The following is a 20,060-nucleotide window of genomic DNA, read 5'->3' as shown; positions in this document are numbered from 1 at the left end:
AAAATAGAAGTCATACAATAGCTGTTCTCAGACCAGAATAGAACTGAACTACAGATCAATAACAGAAAAATAATTGGAAAAATCTCCAAATTTTTAAGAGATTTAGCAGCATACATCAAAACAATACATGGGTCAAATTTAAAAAAATTAATAAAAAATTTAAAGTATTTTGAACTGGATGGAAACAAAAATGCAGCTTATAAAATACTGGGGAATGCAGCCAGAGCAGTGCTTAGAGGAAAATTAATAGCATTGGATGCATATTAAGAAAAAAAGATGATATAAAAATCACTACTTGAAGCTTCAAATTTAGGAAACAAGAAAAAGTAGAAGAAATTAGAGTCAAGTAACTATCAGAAAATGAATAATAAATAAAATTCAAACAGAAATCAATGGAATTACGAAGAGAAAATCAATTGAAACCAAAAAGTGGTGTTTTTAAAAAATCAAAAAGTTATGAGCTTATAGCAAGGCTAAAAACAAAATACAGAAGACACGGTATCAAAAATAAAAAATAAAGCATCACTACAGATTTTATTAACATCAGAAGGGTAAAAAAGAAACAACATGAGGAATTCTATACTTACAAATTTTATAACCTACATGAAATAGACCAATTCCAAGAAAGACACAACCCGACAAACTCACAAACACAAAAAGTAAGCCTATCTATAGTAAATTAATTGAATGAATAATCTTCCAACATAGAAAGCATTAGTTCCATATTACTTTGCCGGTAAAGTCTACCAAATATTTAAGGAAGAAATTATTCCAGTTATCTATATCTCTTCCAGAAGCTAGTAGCAGAGGAAATACTCCCTAACTCATTTTTATCAGGATAGCATTTCTCTAATAGCCAAAATAGACAAAGACATTACAATAAAACTGTAAATGAGTATCACTCATGAACACCAATGCAAAAGTCCTTAACAAAGTGTTATCAAATCAAATGCCACAATATATAAAATAAACTATATACCACAACTAAGTGGGAGATATCCCATGTATGCAAGTCTGGTTCAATATGTAAAAATCAATTAGGTCAATTGGCAAGGGAAAAAAACTTACAAGGTCATATCAACAGATGCAGAAAAACCATTTGACAACATTTGACAGAATCTCCATTTATGATAAAAAGCCTCTGTAAACTGGGAATAGAAGTGAACTCCCTTATTTTTATAAATAATATTGTTTTAAAGTCTATAGCTAACAGCCTGCTTAATGATAAGAAGCTCAAAGCTTTCTCACTAAGATCAGAAACAAGGCAAGAATGCCTCCTTTCATGACTGCTTTTAAACATTGTTCAGGAAGTCCTTGTTATGTAATAAAGCAAGAAAAAATGGTGCTTGTATTGGAAAGTAAAAAGAAGAAAACTGTCTTTATTTGCAGATGACATTATCATCTATGTAGGAACCCAAAAAAATCAACGACAACAAAAAATCCTGGTGATAATAAGTCACCATAGCAGAGTTACAAAATACAGATTAGTATACAAAAGCCAGTAGCTTTCCTATAGCTCAACAATAAACAAGTTGATTTTGAAATTTAAAAAAAAATACCATTTGCATTAGTACTCCCATAAAAGACACACTTAGGTATAAATCTAACAAAATATCTAGTAGATCTATATGAGAAAAACTACAAAACTCTAATATAAGAAGTCAAAAAAGGCTAAATAAACGAAGAGATATTCCATTTTCATGGACAGGAGACATTATTGTCAAGATATCTGTTTTTCCCAAGTTGATATATAGATTCAGTATGAACTCAATCAGAATACCAGAAAGTTATTTTGTAATAATCAACAAACTCATTTTTAAGTTTGTGTGGAGGGGCAAAAGACACAAAAGAGCCAATAAAATATTGATAAATAAGAATAAAGTTGGATGACTGACACTATCCAACTTTAAGGCTTATTATGATACCACAGTATTCAGAACAGTATATTGGGAAAGAATACATGAACAGATCAAAGGAATGGAATAGAAAGCTCAGAAATAGATCTGTGAAAATATGGTCATTTGACTGTTGCAAAGAGCAAAGTTAATACATTGGAGAAAACATAATCTTTCAGCAAATGGTGCTGAAACTTAACTAGACATACACTGCAAAAAAAAATCAGACTATGTTCTCTTTTCAAAAATGAACTAAAAATAGATCACCAATCTAAATGTACAATTCAAAACTATAACATTCCTAGAAGATAACATAGAAGAAATTCTAGAAGAACTTGGATATCATAATGAATTTTTAGATACAATACCAAAGGCAAAATCTATGAAAGAAATAACTGATAAGTTAAATGAATTAAGGATTTAAAATTTTTGGTCTGGTAAAGAGCTTGATCAGGCAAGCCACAAACTGTGAGAAAATATTTTTCACAAGTCACAACTGATAATAGAACATCACCTATCACACATTAAAAAAAAAACACTTAAAATCCAACAATAAGCAAATGAACAACCCAATTAAAAAATGGGCAAAATACCTGAATAAACACCTTATCAAAGAAGGGATACAGATGGCAAATAAGCATATAAAATATGTTCTGTATTATATGGAATTAGGAAATTGCAAATAAAAACATGAAATACCACTAAACATCTATTAGTGGGGTTAAAATAAAAAACACAAACACAGCATCAAATGCTGGTGAAGATGTGGAGCAAAAGAAACTCTCACTCAATGCTGATGGAAGTGTAAAATTATACGACTACTTTGTAAGGCAGTTTGGAAGTTTCTTAAAAAACTAAACATACTCTTACCATACAATCCAATTGCCACAATCCTTGTATTTATCCAAAAGTGTTGAAAAGTTGGGTCCGTACAACAACCTATACATGGAAGTTTATAACAGTTTATTCAAAATTCCCCAAACTTTGATGCTACCACAGTGTTCTTCATTATGAGAATATATACATAAAATGTGGTACATCTAGTCAATGAAATATTATTCAGTATTAAAAAGAAATAACCTATCAAGCCATGAAAAGGCATGGAGAAACCTTAAATGACTAAGTGAAATAAGTCATTCTGGAAAGGTTGCATACTGTATGATTCCAAAAATAGGACGTGCTGCAAATAGCAGAATTATGGTGACAGTAAAAAGATCAGATGCTAGGGGTTAGGGGAAAGGAAGAGATGAATAAGCAGAATACAAAATGTTTAGGGCAATGACACAGTTTTGTATGATACTATATTGTAAGACTCATGTCATTATACATCTATCAATACCCGAAGAATGTACAACACCAAGAGTGAACCCAAATGTAAACCATAAATTTTGGGTGATAATGATGTGGTAATTAAAGTTTATAAGTTGTTAACAAATGTAGCACTGTGGCATGGGATGTCAACAGCGAGAGAGGCTGTACATGTGTGGAGCAGGGGGTTTATGGGAACTCTCTGTACCTTCCATTAAATTTTTCTGTGAACCTAAAATTGCTCTAAAAATCAATGTCTATTAAACAAAATGCATGTTAAAAGAAGTAGATGTTCTTTAATTCAACAATTTGGAAAGCAAAAAGGTAAGTTGGAAATTTTGTTGAAAACATTGAAAAAAAAAAAGAATTCACAGGAAGAGTGAAGGCAAGGCAATTTTGTACAGCCATTCTAGACAGCAATCTGGCAGACCATTAAATTAACTTGTGAATGTACCGAAACCCAGAAATCTCACTCTTGAATTAACATGCCAATGAAACTTTCACAAGAAGCTCTAAAGATATTTTATTCAAGGATATTCATTTCAGTTCTATATGAGTTAGTGGGAATGATAAGCACCCTCCTTGAATGTCCAAGTAAAATATAATTGGTTTGATTCAACACAATGTTAAGTCTATGCTTCCATCAAAAGTAACAATTGATATATACAATGTAAACATTTGATAAGAAAAAAGCTTTCAGTGAAAACAGTTAGAAGAAATAAGAGCATTATTATTTAAGGTGGAGTAGATTTTATAAAGTTGGTATAAATTCTAAGTACATTCCCTCATAAACCATAGTTACATATTTTTATGATGAATATACATTTAAGGATTTATACTAAAATAATAAAAAAGATGTTTATTGCCATGAAATAAGATTTAAAATAAGCAGTGAGAAGAAAAACATAATAAATTGTATGCCACGAATTAAGGATGAGTACTGATTTTACTCTTCCTGACAGCCTCTGTTAATGGAGGAATTTATATTACAGGTTTTTATGCTACTGGGACATTTCATAAGTATAAAGCCCTTCCCATAAAGATGAATCCTAATATTCATTCTGCATAAAGAAGAGTAAGTACACTCGGCTGGGTCTTGAGAAGATACACAAACAAAAGAGAAAAAGCCAGACACAGTCCATTAAAATTAAGAATTTTTCTATAGAGTTTGTGATTATCTTTGAGGATTAATAGTTTTTCACTCAAGACATGCAGCATATTTAATTTATCTGTTTACATACTGAATATGAATAAGTATTCACTTTAAGTAAAAAACTTTTATTGAGTACCTGTGGTTCCAGATGCAAGACCAAGTATCTGAGAGGCAAAACTTTGTTCTTGACCTCCACAAATAAAGTTGAGAATATAGACAAATCAACTGATATAATATATAACAATGTAGTTTGCTAAAGTGTAACAGAAAGAATGAGCAGGGTGTTTAGGAGATAAGACAAATATATAAAACTATAATAGTATATTAGGAATGCATTACCCTGCAAGTAAGAAATCTTGACTAATGATGATTTAAGCTAAATGGCTACTAATGGTGATTCTGGCAATAATTTTAGATCTCAATAATGTATTATCTGGGAATACATTAATTTGAGTTTTTTTCTTCTTTTGCTTCTTGGTTCATGGTCATAAATTGACCACTGCTGCTTCTCTACATACCATGTCCTGATCCATGTTCAAAAAAAATTTTTTTAATAAAAGGTAAAGGGCTCTTTGTACCTGAGGTTTTATCTTGATATCCCTGAAGGAAATTCTCCCTGTATGATTTCTGATTGCAACTCATTGGCCAGAATTAACACATGCTCGCCTCTAGCAGTGAGAATGCTTGAGCAGTTACTATTTACTTAGAATACTTTTCTTTACAGAAGAGAGAGATAAAGAAAAAGACATTACAGATTGGCATTGAATAAGCTGTATTCATTCTTTGCTTCATAGGAAAAGAAAAAAATAGATAGATGATGATGATGATAGATGATAGATAGATAGATAGATAGATAGATAGATAGATAGATAGATAGTAGAAGGTGGTGTTTGAGCTTCATTTTCAGTGATAGGTGAAGTATAATCTCACAAATATTTATGGCAGACAAGGGAAGAAAAACGTTCCAAGAGGAGAGACACACTTTAAAAAAAATCATGAGCCCTCACTAAAACTACAATTAAATCTCTGTAGATGGACAAAGAAGTGTTGTTGATAGGGGTGGCACTTGAGGCTAGAATGGTAGGAAATAATTATGTCATGAGATGCCTTCTGAAATAAGTTAAGGAATTTAAACTTCAGCATAAAAGTATAGCAAAGCATTAAAATATCCTTAAAAACCATGCTACATGGTCTAATATGCATTGTAAAAAATTTGTTCTCATAGACTATGAAGGAAAAATTAAAGAGTTGCCAGACAGATGCCGTGTAAGAAATGATTAGAGACAGAAACAAGAATAGTGAAAATGTAATTGAAGGCTAGGCATGGTGGCTCACGCATGTAATCCCAGCACTTTGGAAGGCCGAGGCAGGTGGATCGCCTGAGGCCAGGAGTTCGACACCAGCTTGGCCAACATGGTGAAACCCTGTCTACTAAAAATACAAAATTAGCCGGGCATGGTGGTGGGTGCCTGTAATCCCAGCTACACAGTAGGCTGAGGCAGGAGAATCGCTTGAACCCAGGAGGAAGAGGCTGTGGTGAGCCGAGATAGCATCATAGCACTCCAGCCTGGGCAACAAAGCAAAACTCCATCTCAAAAAATAAAATTGAAGTTGGTGAAATATACTTAAGACATATTAAAGATATTGATTCCACAGGATACAGTAAATGACTAGATAATAAGTAAATGAGATAAATCGATAAAGAGAAATCTAGGATGACTGCCCTGATAGTAAATTAATAAATAGGTGTCAAGCCATTATGAAATAAGAAATACAAAAGAAGAATAAATACTGAGAGAAAGAGATGAAATTCATTTTTGTATTTGTATGGTTATAAGGTTCTCTAAATATCTAAATGTAGGTGAGAAGGTGTTAAATCAGCAGGGGCAATGGATTTTGGAATAAGGGTAGTAGTTGGAACATAGGTTATAGATGAGGTTTACTATAGATTTTATACAGAGAATTAATAATCAAGCCTTAGGAAAAATATCAATGTTCAAGGGCTATGTAAAAGATGATGGACCCAGGAATAAGACTTAAATGGACTTTTCAAGATATCTCAAGAATACCGGAAGGGTTTAGGGTCACAGAATGTGGCAATAAGTATAGTAAAGTGGAAGAAATGATACGCAGAAGTCAATAAGTACATAAAATAGCCTATTAAGAATGCAGTATCGAATGTAGTAGAGAAAGTATTAGTGAGCACCATTTTACTAGAGTGTTGAGGGAAAAGCTAGACTCAAGAGTGGGAAATAGAAGTGAATGTGAAGAAATAGAACCATGAATGTAGAGTATGTTCTCAAAAAATAATTTCTTAATCATATGTATACTAACTATGAGACAGCTCATACATCTCATTATACTGCCTTATTTGAATGTTTGCATTTTTAGTAGAAAAAAACTACACTTAAATGAGCTCCTTGCAGGCAGACGTATTATGCCACACACACGGCAATTTTCATTTTATCTATTTAAAAACATTGCCAGAAGTCTTACTCTAGAAGAGTATTACAAAAAAAAGATACTAATAGCATGCTTTCAGTGTCATTACTTTCTTCATTATTTATTGGATTTTAAAATTTTGCTGCCTTCATATAACCTCACATCACTTAAATGTTACATTTTAAGAAAATTGCTAGCAGCTGTGGAGATGAATTATGTCTCAATCAAAAATAATACTAATAAAGCAAAAGTAGAAAATTGGAGAATGTATCTGAAGCTGGACTTTACAGATGAGTGCTTCTAAACTTTGAATAATGTTTAGATTTTTTAAAAATCTTTAAATTTTATTGTTAATCACTTTATTACATCAGATAAAATTAAATGTAATGGCATTTTAGCTCTCATTCAACTATATATATTTCATTCATATATAAAAATCTCTTTCATATATAATATATACATATATACACATACAAAACAAATCTAAAAGCAAAGAATTTCAAGTTATTTTTATCAGTATAATGTGATATATAATGTATTACAGCTCTCAAACAGAGCTGTAACTGAGAGCTCTAATGTGATATTAACTGAAACTAAATGTTCTTCTGAGTTTGGCATGTTATATTGTCTTTGCATTCTTCTTTAACAGTTATCTATTGCATTATAATACAATGTGCACCTTTACTTACATATTTAGATGAACACTTGTTGATTATGTTCACCTTTTTTTCCTCCTCTAAAATATTTCTTCACAATAAATATAGGAGCACTTGATGCTAAATAGATTTTAAGTCTAGATGAAAATGCATATTGACCCGAAGTAGTAGTTTTCCCTTTTGAAGTGGTTACCCAGATGATCTACAATTTATATGTATATCTATGTAATTACTGAAAAGCCTCACAAAATTTAAACATTTCATAAAGAATTTACAAAATCACTAAAGATATGTATACTGATGATCCTGCTGGGTTCATGAAACACAGTTGAAGACTCACAGGAGATGACAAATCTAAAATTAGACAATCTTCGAATCCTAAATCTAGCTCTCACTAGTGATGTGATCAAGAAAAAGCGAAACAACCTTTATAAGACTTATTTTGTTCATATGTACAGTGGGTAGAAATAGTAATACTACCTACCCAAGAAGATCAAGTTGTTTACCAAACTCCCTTGTATTCATTATGTACTTAAAATGTTAGCTATTATGTTAGTTGTTCTATATACTCATCTCTTAGAAGAAAGGATGAGGATTGGCCAGCAAGACTATGGACAGTACTAAAGAAGTTGTATTGAGCTAGCCTGGATTATAGACTTATTTAAACTGGAGAAGTTTAAATTCTGCTACATTCTAAACTAATGGAATTTTAAAAGTTGACAGTACATGCTGTAGATTTCAATAGGGTATTAACCTTTACCAAGACTCCACGTAAAATGTTGCATGAAGCAAACGGTTGATACCGTCAATATTTTTTAATATACTTCTCCTCATCTGTGTTTTTCCAGTTGTTTTTATTCCCCCAGTTGATTGCCCATCTAGCTCCAAAATAAGTCTTTGTATTATTTGAACTATCAAGAAACTGTTATAGATTTCAGTCAATCATTAAATCAATATTGATTACTTCAGCCCACTCTACCCCATGAATGTGGTGTTATTTCAAAACCAAATAAAGCAATTATATTAAGACAGTTTATATTAAATTTTAAAGGGCCAAAGAGTCACCCACGGTGTCGTTGCTTCTTAACAGTTTATTAATCTGATAAGATTTCTATTGGTAGAATATACAAGGGATATACTTGAACATGGGCCTTCCTGGGATTTGCTATCACTACAGTTTCTGTCACATTCAGTTACCAGGATCTAGATATTTTATTTTCCTTATAAATGCCAAATTCATTATCTTTAGTATCTATTCCTTCAAAAAATAATAAAACACAGATATGACATGTAAGAGTTGATGAGTCAGTGCAAGGTCTAAACCTAAAGACCAGAAATGTCACAAATTTGTTTCATTTTTAGTCTCATGTCCTTTCTTCAACTTAACATAGCATCATACAAACATCAGAAAAATAATATGTGGATGTAAATTAATATAAATTAATTGTACAATCACAAACATTTACTTTGTGGTAGATAAAAAGATCTTACAAATGACCATGAACAGAGCTCAAACGCAGAATATTCTTGAGTGCATAATTACATCCCATGAGTGCTATGAGAATTAATGAGCTAAAAGTGATTCGAAATATTTTGATGAGAAATGCGATTACGTTCTTTATAATCTCAACTTTTTAATTAAATTTCCCAAGGAATATCATTTTACTGCTGTCAAATTCAAGTACAGGGTGTCCCTCCAATGTGACCTACAGTATAGAATTAAAGCTTTTACCTCTGGAAATTACGAATACAGTAAAGGGTGGGGTTTTTTTTCCAAAGTTAAATACATAAGATTAAAATCTGAAGAAAGGGGCCTTTCTTTACCCAGAAAAAAAAATCATTTTAATCCATTTTAGAACATGGACCTTACCTGAGACGAGGCTGTTAAAATATCAAAATACATAAAGATCATTGAATACAGTATTTAACAGTTTACAAAACACCAGTGAAAATATAATTTCTAAGTAGAAACTAAACAAATGCCTGACATGAAACTCAGCTGAAGTAACTGATATGCAAACATTAAATTTGTGTAGTTAAATAGTAGACGAGATCTCTAGGGAGGAAATAGTTATTAAAACCTTTGTGAAAAAGACATTTCCACATTTTAAGATATATATAAGGCAAATAATCAGTTTCTCTGTGGTGTTTTCAGCCCAAGACACATTTATATGAATGGTACATTCAGTGATCATATCAATTGTAATTTTATAAAATATAGGAGAAAGCTAAAATTTAAATTATATTTATTTTATTGGTACCAGTACTAAATTTCATAATTCATAGAATTCAGAACTCTATCCAGGCAATAATATAAAGTAGCATTAAATAGCTTGGTTATGTCATTTAGTGAGTTTCTTCTTTAATTTCTTCACTAAGAGGTACTTCAAATTATCTGTTAAACAACTACAAAACAACATCATCCATCATCAAGTCAGAAGTCTATCTAAAATTAATACTATTATGATTTAAATTATTATGTTTTAACTCATAAAATGGATAACATCGAATATGTTAATAAATCTTGTTTGCTACAAAGAAAATTTTACTTTTTTAGCTTTTTCTTTAATTTTTTTTTTTTTTTGAGACAGAGTTTTGCTCTTGTTGCCCAGGCTGGAGTACAATGGCACGATCTTGGCTCACTGCAACCTCTGCCTCCTGGGTTCAAGTGATTCTCCTAAGTCTGAGTAGCTGGGATTACAAGCATGCGCCACCACGCCCGGCTAATTTTGTATTTTTAGTAGAGACGGGTTTCTCCATGTTGGTCAGGCTGGTCTCGAACTCCCAACCTCAGGGGATTCGCCCACCTCAGCCTCCAAAAGTGCTGGAATTACAGGTGTGAGCCACTGCACCTGGCCTTTTTTTTTTTTTAATTTTTCTTTAGGATCTGGGATATATGTACAGAATGTGCGGGTTTATTACAAAGGTATATATGTGCCAAGGTGGTTTGCTGCACCTATCAACCCATCATCTAGGTTTTATGTCCCACATGTATTAGGTATTTTCCTAATGCTTTCCCTCCCCTTGTTCCCCAACCCCCAAAAAGCCCCGGTGTGTACTGTTCCCCAACTTGTGTGTGTTTTCATTGTTCAGCTCCCACTATGAGTGAGAATATGCAGTGTTTTCCGGGCAGGGCATTTCTGCAGAAAACCCGGCAGCTCCAGTCAGGAGCTCTCACAGACAAAACTCTCATCTCCCTGGGACAGAGCACCTGGCAGGAGAGGCAGCTGCAGTCACAGGTTCAGTGGACTTAATCTTTCCTGCCCGCCAGCTCTAAAGAGAGCAGCTGATCCTGACAAGAGGGATTCTCCCAGCACAGCACACCAGCTCTGCCAAGGGACAGACTGCCTCCTTAAGCAGGTCCCCGATCCCTGTGCCTCCTGACTGGGAGAGACCTCACAACAGGGGTTGACAGAAACCTCATACAGGAGAGCTCCAGCTGGCATCTAGAGCAGTCTGGCCCCAGTCACTTTGCTGCACTGTGGTGAATTCTGCCAAGTCCAAACCTCCCAGTCTCCTTAGCACTATCGGGGAAAACCACCTACTAAAACCACAGTAATGGCAGATGCCCTTCCCCCCACCAAGCTCGATCCTTCCAGACCAACTCCAGACGGCTTTGCTAGCAGTGAGAATTTCAAGCCAGTGGTTCTTAGCTTGCTGGACTCCATGGGACTGAAACCCACGGAGCAAGACCATTTGACTCCCTGGCTTCAGCCCCCTTTCCAGGGAAGTAGATGGTTCTCCTGTCTCACTGGAGTTTCAGGCATTGCTGGAGTATGAAAAAAACTACTGCAGCTCAGTCCCTACCCAGTTACCCAGTTTTGTGATTGAAACCCAGGGCCCTGGTGGTATAGGTTCATGAAGGAACCCCCTGATCTGCAGATTGCAAAAATCCACGGGAAAAGTGTAGTACCCTGGGTGTGTAGCGCAGTCCCTCACTGCTTCCCTTGGCTTGGGGAGGGAAGTCCCCTGGCTCCCTGCACTTCCCAGGTGAAGTGACCCTGCTTCTGCTTACTTTCCGTGGGTTGCACCCACTGCTTAACCAGTCCCAATGAGATGAACTGGGTACCTCAGTTGGAAATGCAGAAATTGCCCGCCTTCTGCACTGGTCTTGCTGGGAGCTGCAGACCAGAGCTGTTTCTATTCAGCCATCTTGCCCCTGCCCCCGAAAATTTTACTTTTCTTATTGACATATTTTATTTTAAATGATGCAGTCAGAAAAGTGGTATATTGTCTTAGTGGCTTGATGAGGGAGAAAAATGTCTTCAAAGCATTGAATCGATTCAAACATTTGAACTCTGGCTTTAGAGAGATGTCTGTGTTAACCGTTAATTTATGTAACTTACACGAATCTTATCTATCAAATATCAGTGGAAGCATTTAACCATAAAAAAGGGACTATGTGCTTTAATGTTCATACTATTTGGACAGACAATGTCAAACATTTACTTTTGACACATTAAAGGGCTATAAAAATATGACTTTATGTAGTTTCATGCCATGTGTAGAAAATCTAAAGATTTTTGTTACCATCTTCCCCAATAATAAGGTGCTGAAGTTTTTCTATTACTAGATACATTTGTATCAGAATATCATGTGACTAAATTCTGTCCCAAAGAATACGGGAAGAAGTAATATATGGCATTTCTGGGCCCCAAAGTAGTCTGTAGTGCTCGTCCCTAAACACTCTCCCTCTCTGAAGGTTAAACACAGAGAAGGAGGAGGCTCCACAAGTGAAATAATCACATGAAAAAAGCAGCCAAGATCACTAATGTCTATGTCCTGAAAACTCTCCAAACTGTATGGGATTGAGGCTCAAGTGAGAAATTTCTATTTCATAAAATTTCTGAATGTTAGGTATTGATTTTATAATAGTTAGTCTACCTAGACTAATACAAGAGCTAACTCATGGTTTCTTTCTCCAGTTTCTATGCTTCTGTCATCTCAATGGCTTTCATAGTCATAAGGATGGTGAATAGATGGAAGGGTTGGCCTTCGTAAGCACAAAGTTCATGAATAATACCCAAGATTTCAGAGGTAAATAGAATATGTGTTTTCGGGCATTGGTAGACATTTCTAAGAATGATTTTGTAATAATTTTGTACGATATTATTTTATTATAAGTGGAATTTTTTCTTAATTTTCTTTTTAGATGCTCATTGATATTGTACAGAAATGCAACTGATTTCCGTATGTTGATTTTGTTTCCTGTAAGTTTATGGAAATCATTTATTAGTTCTAACAGGTTTGTGTGTGTGTGTGTGTGTGTGTGTCTTTAGTATTTTCTACATATAAAATCATGTCATCTGCAAACATAGATAATTTAGTTTTTCTTGCTTATTTGGATGCATTTTATTTCTTTTATTGTCTATTTATTTTGGCTAGGATTTCCTTTACTATGTGAGAGTGAGCATCAACAATTAAAACAGAATAATACTGGCATAAATACAGAAAGACAGGCACATAGTAATGGAATAGAATAGAGGGCCCAGAAATAAACACACACGTAGAGTAAACTAATCTTTGGTGAGGGTACCAAGAATACACAAAAGGTAAAGATAGTCTCTTCAATAAATGTTATTGGGAAAAGTGGATATCCACATGCAAAAGAATAAAACTGAACTCCTATCTTACACTGTACATAAAATTTAACTAAAAATGGATTAAAGACTTAAACATAAAACTCCTAGAAGAAAAAAACTGATAGAAGAAAACACAGGGGCAAAACTTCTTAACATTGGCCCTATGATGATTTATGAATATGATACCAAAAACACAAGCAATAAAGGTAAAAATAGATGAGTGGCGATATATCAAACTAAAAAACTTCCCTACAGCAAAGGAAACAATCAACAGAAGAAAAAGAAAAACATGAAATGGGAAAAAATATTTGCAAACCATATGTTTGATAAAGGATTAACAGTCAAAATATATAAGACACTTCTCTACAATTCAATAGAAAACAAACAACCTGGTTTAAAAATGGGCAAAAGGCTTGAATAGATATTACTTCAGAGAAGATATAGAATGACTAACAGTTATATAAAAAGATGCTTCCTGGCTGGGCGCGGTGGCTCACGCCTGTAATCCCAGCACTTTGGGAGGCCGAGGCATGTGGATCACGAGGTCAGGAGATGGAGACCATCCTGGCTAACACGGTGAAACCCCATCTCTACTAAAAATACAAAAAATTAGCCGGGCGCAGTGGCAAAGGGCCTGTAGTCCCAACTACTCGGGAGGATGAGGCAGGAGAATGTTGTGAACCCAGGAGGCGGAGCTTGCAGTGAGCGAAATCGCGCCACTGCACTCCAGCCTGGGCGACAGAACGAGACTCCGTCTCAAAAAATATAAATAAATAAATAAAAAAAAAGATGCTACCTATCACTAATCATTGGGGAAATGTAAATCAATAGCACAACGAGCTCTCATCTCACACTCATTAGAACAGCTATTATCAAAATAGTGTTATCAAAGATATGAAGAAAGTAAAACCATTTACACTGTTGGTGGAAATATAAAATGTTGAAGCTTCTGTGGAAAAGAGTATGGAGTTCCTCAAAAAATTAAAAATAGAACTACCATATGATCTAACAATTCTACTTCTGGGTATATATTCAAAGAAACTAAAACCAGAATCTCAAAAAGGCATCTGTATTCCCATATTAATTACAGCGTTATTTACATAAAAAAGATATGGAAGCAACATAAATGTTCATGGCAGAAGTATGGATACAGAAAATTTGGTATATATGTACAGTGGAATATTTTTCAGCTTTATAAAAGCAGGAAATCCTGCCATTTGTGACAACATGGATAAACTTCAAGACATTACGCTAAGTAAAATAAACCAGTAATGGCAAAACAAACATCACATGATGCCACTTCTATGATAACTTTGAAACAGTCAAACAAATCGATGCATATAATACAAAGGTGGCTGCCAGGGGGTGGAATGAAAGGGAAATAGGGTAATATTACATAAGGAGTACAAAGTTTCACTTATGCAAGACGAGTAAGTCCTAGAGGTCTACTATGAAGCATAGTGTCTATAGTTAACAATATTGTATTGGATATATAAAAATTACTAAGACTGTGGATCTTATGTTAAGTACTCTAATCACACCAAAATAATAATAACAATAAATAAACAGGGTGTAAATAGATGACAGATATGTTTATGGCATAGATTTTGGTCATAGTTTCATAGGTTTATACTTATCTCTAGACTTATCAAGTTGTATAAATTAAGTATGTATGGCTTTTTGGATTTCAATCATGCCTCAATAAAAGAGTTTAAAAGTAAAATAAAATATTTACTCAAATAATATGTATAGCCACCAAATATCCAAAAGACTTTGACTACATAGATTATAATATTGTTAATTATATGAATAATTAGTAATAAGTTCATAATTTAAAATCACCTACCCCTGTTAAAGAGAAGGTAGAAGTAAAATATAAAATTAGAAAGTTTGATGGAGAATGAGCCTTCTCGTACTTAACTGGACACAGCTCATTACTTGATTTATTTTACTGGTAGAAAGAGTTTTTAACAAAAGACATGAAATTTTATTAGAAAGACTAAATATAAATTATTGAATATGATTTGCCTAAACACACACAAACACACACACACACACACACGCACATGCACACACAGAGAAAAATACAAGTAGAAAAAGTCCTATTTATCAAGCTGAAAGTATTATTTGACCAGAAATAATTCAATGAAGATAGTAACCAAATCCCTTTAAAAAGATTTAAGCAGACATTAAAAGACAGAGAAGCACAACTCACCACTTCACAATTTTGCATCAAATTGTGTGAGGCAATATGCAGAGAACTGATAAGCAAATGAGTGAAAATAGTAAACAAATAAGAGTGCACAGTTTAATATTTTTTTCTGATAAAACTAGCTAAAGTATTCCCAATATGAAATTCCTCAGGTGCCTTAATGAAAGTATGCAGGTAAGCTTGAAAGTGAGAGGTGCTGAATGACCCAATGATAATCTGATTAGTACAAAAGTGTGTCAATCATGGAATAATTCACCCGCTTTGGCTGTTAATGTTAGTGAATTTCCCTTTAACAAAATAAAATATTGATGCATTTTGATATTAACATAAATTAATTTCCTTCTAATTTGAGCAGAGAAATTCTTAATATGAAGTCACACTGTGAATAAAATATAACATTAAAGAAAACGGTGTTAAGTACAAGAGTTTGTTTCAAGAATAAAATAATCTATTACTTTCTGAATTGTTTATATACCACCATTCTTTTAAGAGAAGCTTTACACATCTTAACTGTATTCATTTCAAGGTGTTTACTGGGATATTCTTTAAAAGTAAAATGTTATACTGAACTCAAAATATGTCTTTGAATGTAATTTATCCAAATAAATATGACATTATACAGCATGAGAAGAGATGAAAATATGCGGTAGATTCAGACAAATGACTATTTTATTTGCTAAAAGATACACATTTTTGATACTCTTCATAATATGAATGAATATTCCAGATTTTAGGCTTGGTTTAAAAAGTTGGAACCAGAAGATTCCATATGGTATGCTTCTGAGGTATATGAGCATGGGTTGGCAAGGAAGGGCAGGAGGGAACATGGTTCAAAATTTTTTGAGAAAGAAGAAGTAGCTGGGCTGCTCTTGCATCTGTAGCTGCTTCAGTGGCCCTACTGGGCTTCCTAGCAGTGGCCTAGCAGAAAAATAAAAAATATCTGCATGTATTCAGGTAACCAGAGATGAGAATTATGAGCCCATTGAAATACCATCAGAAGATGATGGAACGGTGCTGCTGCCCATGGTTACAGTCCAGTTTCCAGGGGCATGTGGGCTTCCCTACAGGATTCCAGTGTCTCAGGTATTAGGGGTGTCTACTGGTAGAAGGAATTCTGCATGCCCCCAATGCTGGCTGGGGAAATTTGATATATGTTGTTAACTATTCTGTAGATAACTACAGAAAAAGGGATAAGACAGGTACTTCATTAGCCATAAAAGTGAAAAGAGTAGTCCAGAAAACATCTGCTTTAGTAGTGTTGAGTCTCCCATGGAAAACAACTGAACACGATCTGAAAGAATGTTTCAGTACCTTCAGAGAAATTCTTATGGTTCAGGTCAAGAAGGATGTTAGAACTGGCTATTCAAAGGGGTTTGGCTTTGTTTATTTTATAAAATATGAAACCCAGGTGAAAGAATGTCACAGCAACATAAGACAGATAGATGATGGTGTGACTCTACAGTTCCTAACTCTAAGCAAACCCTGAATGAGACTTTGAGAAGCAAAAAGATGTTTGTGGGGTGTTGTACAGACAACATGAATTCTGATAAACTGCAGCAGTTCTTTTGTCATTGCAGAGAAGTGATAGATGTCTTCAATTCCAAACCATTCAGGGACTTTGACTTTCTTACATTGCAGATGTTTAGCTTGCCCAGTCTCTTTGTGGACAGGACTTGATTATTAAGGGAATCAGCATACATATATCCAATGCAAGTGTAAGCACAATAGCAATAGACAGAAAGAGGTGGAAGATTTGGTGGTAATCCAGGTAGCTTTGGGAATCAGAGCGGATTTGTTAACTGTAGTAGAAGTGGAGCAGACCTGAGAAACAATCAAGGTAGAACATGGAGGGTGGAATGAACTGCAGGGTCAGGCAGTGGTTTTAACTGAGACTTTAGCTCAAGTATGGATTCTAAGTCTTCTGGCTGGAAAATACAGACGTGGGGGTTATGGTTGGTTGGAATTGAATGGTGGAATTACACATTTTTCTAAACTCACAGTAAGTATACACAAAATATGTACTAAAAACTTTCAAAATTGGTTTGTCAAATGTGGAGTATATTCAGCAGTATTTTTAACATTTTTCTTTAAAAAAAGAGGAATAGCTAATGAGATTTTATAAATTTTGTTACATAAATGGTTGAAATATTGAGTGATTGAAAGTGAACTGCTGTTAGCCTAATTTGACAAATCAATAGTATATAACTGATATCAAAAGGATTCCTCTGTAATATTTTATCCCTGGACATGTCAATTCTTTGCACATTCAAAATGGAAACCATTGATTAAACTTTATTCTTTTCTTCTTGTTTTAATTTAAACCCCATCATATGAATTTTTTTTTTTCCTTAAGAAAATCTCTTTTGGAGAGGTCATGGTGTCAGTGTTTGATTCTTTTGTTTTTGTTTTTTTAACACTTGTTTCCCTCTGATACGGTTTGGATGTGTCCCCACCCAAATCTCATCTTGAATTGTAGGTCCCACAATTTCCATGTGTTGTGGGAAGTACCCAGTGGGAGAAAATTGAATCATGGGAGCAATTTCCCCATACTGTTCTCAAAGTAGTGAACAAGTCTCACCAGACGTGATGGTTTTATAAGGGGAAATCCTTTTTGCTTGCTTTCATTCTCTCTTGCTACTGCCAGGTAAGAAGTGCCTTTAGCCTTCTGCCATGATTGTGAGACCTCTCCAGCCACATGGAATTGTGAGTCCATTAAACTGCTTTTTCTTTATAAAATACCCAGTCTTGGGTATGTCTTTATCAGCAGCCTGAAAACAGACTAATACAGTAAATTGGTACTGGTAGAGTGGAGTGCTTCTCTGAAGATACCCAAAACTGTGGCAGTGACTTTGGAACTGGGTAACAGGCAGAGATTGGAACACTTTGGAGGGCTCAGAAGAAGACAAGAAAATGGGGGAAAGTTTGGAACTTTCTAGAGACTTGTTGAATGGCTTTGATCAAAATACTGATAATGAGATGGACAATGAAATCCACGCTGAGGTGGTCTCAGATGGAGATGTGGAACTTGTCAGGAAGTGGAGTAAAGGTGACCCTTGCTATTTTCTAGCAAAGAGACTGGTGGCATTTTGCCTCTGCCCTAGAGATTTGTGAAACTTTGAACTTGAGGGAGATGACTTAGGGTATCTAGCAGAAGAAATTTCTAAGTACCAAAGCATTCAAGAGGTGACTTGGGTTCTGTTAAAAGCATTCAGCTTTAAAAGGAAACAGAGTATAAAAATTTGGAAAATTTTCAGCCTGATCATGCAATAGAAAAGAAACACCCATTTTCTAAGGAAAAATTTAAGTCGCTGCAGAAATGTGCATAAATAAGGAGGAGCCAAATGTTAATCACCAAGATAATGGAAAAATGTCTCCAGGGCATGTCAGAGCTATTTGTGGCAGCCCCTCCCATATTAGGCCCAGAGGCCGAGGAGAAAAAAGTGGTTTTGAGAGCTGGGCCCAGAACCCCCTGCCTGCTGTATACAGACTATGGACTTGGTGCCCTGCATCCCAGCCACTCTAGCCATGGCTAAAATGGGCTAAGGTACAGCTCTGGCCATGGCTTCAGAGGGTGTAAGTCACAAGCCTTATCAGCTTCCACATGGTATTGAGCCTGCGGGTACACCAAAGCCAAGAATTGGGGTTTGGGAACCTCTGCCTCAATTTCAGAGAATGTACGGAAACACATGAATATCCAAGCAGATGTTTGCTGCAGGGGTGGGGCTCTCATGGAGGACCTCTGCTAGGACATTGTGGAAAGGAAATGTGGGGTGGAAGTCCCACATAGAGTCCCTACTGGGGCACTGCCTAGTGGAGCTGTGAGAAGAGGGCCACCATCCTCCAGACCCCATAATGATAGATCCACTGACAGCTTCCATCATGCACCTGGAAAAGCCACAGGCACTCAATGCCAGCCTGTGAAAGCAGCCTGGAGGGAGGCTGTACTCTGCAAAGCCACAGGGGTAGAGCTGACCAAGACCATGTGAACTCACATTTTGCATCAGCTTGACCTGGATGTCAGACATGGAGTCAAAGGAGATCATTTTGAAGCTTTAATATTCGACTGCCCTGATGGATTTGCGGCTTGCATGGGGCCTTTAGCCACTTTGTTATGGCCCATTTTTCCAATTTGGAGTGGGTGTATTTATCCAAATGCCTGTACTCCACTGTATGTAGGAAGTAACTAACTTGCTTTTGATTTTACAGGTTCACAGGCTGAAGGGACTTACCTTGTCTCAGATGAGACTTCGGACTTTCGGACTGTGGACTTTTAAGTTAATGATGAAATTAGTGAAGACTTTGGAGGACTGCTGGGAAAGAATGATTGGTTTTGAAATGTGAGGACATGAGATTTGAGAAAGGCTAGGTGCAGAATGATATGGTTTGGCTGTGTCTCCACCCAAATCTCATCTTAAACTGTGGCTGCCCACGTGTTGTGGGCAGGACCCAGTGGAAGATAACTGAATCACAGGGGCAGTTTTCCCCATACTGTTCTGGAGGTAGTGAATGTGTCTCACCAGATCTAATGGTTTTATAAGGGGAAAACTCTTTTGCTTGGTTTCATTCTCTCTCACTGCTCACCATGTAAGAGGTGTCTTTTACCTTCTGCCATGATTGTGAGACATCCCCAGGCATGTGGAATGTCCATTAAATCTCTTTTTATAAATTACCCACACTTGGGTATGTCTTTATCAGCCACGTGAAAATGAACTATTACACCATCATATACAAAAGTTCAATATGAAGCCTTCATTTAATCTCTGCAGTTAATCTCATTTCAAATTTTTCTGGAAGAAGTACTTTACTGAAAGT

At 35.2% G+C, this 20,060-nt stretch overlaps 1 pseudogene; it reads left to right on the top strand.

Annotated features, from left to right (window-relative positions):
• The window catches only part of LOC116476795 (TAR DNA-binding protein 43-like), a 28,436-nt pseudogene extending 8,914 nt beyond the window's left edge, over window positions 1-19,522 (top strand).
• The last annotated feature ends 538 nt before the right edge of the window (window positions 19,523-20,060 follow it).

This window comes from Hylobates moloch, unplaced genomic scaffold (assembly GCF_009828535.3).
Source record: "Hylobates moloch isolate HMO894 unplaced genomic scaffold, HMol_V3 SCAFFOLD_2, whole genome shotgun sequence".
In the NCBI taxonomy this organism is placed as follows: Eukaryota; Metazoa; Chordata; class Mammalia; order Primates; family Hylobatidae; genus Hylobates; species Hylobates moloch.
This window is presented reverse-complemented; position numbering and strand designations above follow the sequence as displayed.